We start from the raw sequence: 2,989 nt of genomic DNA on the forward strand, positions 1-2,989 counted from the left end.
TCACCTACGAGTGCTATCATTCTTCTTCACGGATATTACTCGTACCTGTGATAGTCTATGGCACTGTTCACATGTCAGTGATTTCTTGTGGACCGAGCAGTCTGTACAAAATCACAGAGACATGTCCGATATTGATCCAAGTGTCGGATTAAAATGGGCAAAATAAATCTGTGGGTCAGAGAAGAAAAGAAGAAAATGGGACGGCACTCGGATCCCATCACTGACTGATAGGAGAAGGTGGAGAAAACTGATGGAAATCACTGATGAAACGTGTAGGTTTTTCTAGTGTGTGAATAGAAACGTAGGCCTTGGTGTCATTCAGCACAGCTGCAAACACATTTATACAATGCAAGGTTGGAGTCCACCGCCTCTAGCACACAAACTCACAACAGTTCCCATACAATATCACCCTGGGGTGACACGAGCGTATGTCCTCTCCTGGGAGAGAATCGGGGCGATTATGCCAATGACAACTCTGCTGCGAGCGGGAGCCGAGCGTCAGTGCTCTGTGCTCCTATCGCTCGCATCAGAGGATCGCAGCACAGGTGCGGAGGAGAAGAAGAAAGTCATTCCTTCATCTCCTCCATTGCCTGTCTCGGCGTATATCGGACTGCACTGCGATGGCATCCGAGTGCAGTCCGATGTTTCACACGCACCCATAGACTTATATGTGTGCGTGATCCCATTCTCGGATGTACTCGCAGCATGGTGTGATTGTTTTCTCCTACTGAATCGGCGGCATGAGAAAATAATGGCTGATCTGCCCTGCCCCATAGAATAACACTGGGCTGAGTGCTGTCTGATAACACATCACATAGCACTCGGCCGTGTTATATGCTCGTGGGAGCGAGCCCTTTTACAAAGTGCGGTGCAAAAACATTTCTGTTTTACTTGGTCACTTATCAAGGCACAAAGAATTTTTTTAAAATTGAGAATGAATAGAGTGGAGGTGCGCGTGCTTGACCTCGGCTCCATTTGGATGGGACTCTTAATTAAATAAATTAATCAGATAGGTAAATGCCCAAAAAAGTTTTCATACAAATTTCACTTTTTTTTTCACCACTTTAATAAAAAATAAACTATACATGTTTGGTATCTGCATACTCGTACTGACCTGGGGAATCATATCGCCAGGTTAGTTTTACCATATAAAAAAAATGGTAAATAAAAAACCCAAAAAATTGTGGAACTGCATTTTTTTTGCAATTTCACTGCACTTAGAATTTTTTTCCCGTTTTCCAGTACACTATGTCGTAAAATCAATGCTGCCATTCAAAAGTACAACTCGTCCCACAAAAAACAAGCCTTCATACGGCTATGGGGACGGAAAAATAAAAAAATAGGGCACTTGGAAGAAGGGGAGAAAAAAACAAAAACGGAAAAGGTCCATGGCGTGAAGGGGTTGAATTTCATCCTAAATGTCTATCTCTTTAATGTAATAATGGAATCACTTTTCTAACATACTTTCAATAAAAATGTCCTACTGCTCATTCTCTACTGTTACTCCTGCTTTTTTAAAAAATTTTTTACTTCCATTCCAAAGTCCAAATCCCAAGTGCATGCTGGGATACTCAAACGGGATGTTATCAGGGGGCTTGGCTGCGGTCACTAGGGAATTTTTAATTCATGTATATTAGAAAAATGATTCTAATTATTAAATTAAAGGGGTTGTCCGGTCTTAGGCCACGGCCCCACTATCAGTATTTGGTCAGTATTCGGTCAGTATTTTTTCTCAGGAGTGGGAGCCAAATCCAGGAGTTGGTGATAAATGCAGAATTGTTGCACTTGTTTCTATTATACCTTTTCTCTAAAAGATTAGCTGAATTTTTTCGTTTTTTCAAAATTTTTTACAAATCCTTTTTTTTTAGGGACCATTTCTCATTTTGAAGGTACTTTTAGGGGCTTTTATGTCAGAAAACGCCCAAAAGTGACCCCATTATAAAAACTGCACCCGTCAAGCTATTTAAAAAAGTTTAACTCTTTAGGTGACTCGCAGGAATTAACACAAATTGGAAGCCAAAAATTAAAAATTTGTATTTTCCCCACAAATGTTTTAGCCTCAAATTTTACATTTTCATAAGGTTAACAGGAAAAAATAGAGTCCACAATTTGTTGTGCAATTTCTCCTAAGCATGACAATACCCCATATGTGGTCAGAAACTACTATTTGGTCACACGACATGGCTAGGAAGGAAAGAAGCGCTATTTTAATTTTGGAACTCAATTTTGTCTGGAATAGATTGTAGATACCATATCACCTTTAAAGTGCCCCGGATATGCCAAAACAGCAGGAACCCCCTGACAAGTGTCCCCATTTTGCAATATAAACCAATCAAGGAATTCACCTAGGAATGTGGACAGCATATTGAACCCATAAGTGTTTCATAGAATTTTATAACATTAAAATGTGAAAATGAAAAATGACATTTTTTCTACAAAAATGTTGCTTTAGCCTCAAATTTTTCATTTTCACAAAGGTAACAGGAGAAAGTAGACTGTACAATTTGTTTTGCAATTTCTCCTGGGTACACAAATACCCCATATGTGGTGGAAAACTACTGTTTGCACGCATGGCAGGACTTGGAAGGGAAAGAGCACCATTTGACTTTTCTAGCACAAAATTGGCTGCAAAAGATAATGGATGCCATTTTGCATTTGCAAAGCCCCTGATGTGCCTAATCAGTGGAAACCGACCCACAAGTGAACCCATTTTGGAAACTACACCCTTCGAGAAACTTATCTAGAGGTGTGTTAAGCACCTTGAACCCGTAGGTGCTTCATTGAATTTTATAACGTTTAGCTGTGAAAAATAAAAAACACATTTTTCCCACAAAATTGTTGCTTTAGCCTAAAATTTTTCCTTTTCACATGGGTAACAGGAAAAAATGGCCCCCAAAATCTATTTTGCAATTTCTTTTGAGTACGTTCATACCCCATATGTGGTGGAAAATTACTATTTGGGCATACGATAGGGCTCAGAAGGGAAGGA

The sequence above is a fragment of the Phyllobates terribilis genome, unplaced genomic scaffold (assembly GCF_046119375.1).
Source record: "Phyllobates terribilis strain yellow unplaced genomic scaffold, ASM4611937v1 Scaffold_959__1_contigs__length_512464, whole genome shotgun sequence".
NCBI lineage: Eukaryota > Metazoa > Chordata > Amphibia > Anura > Dendrobatidae > Phyllobates > Phyllobates terribilis.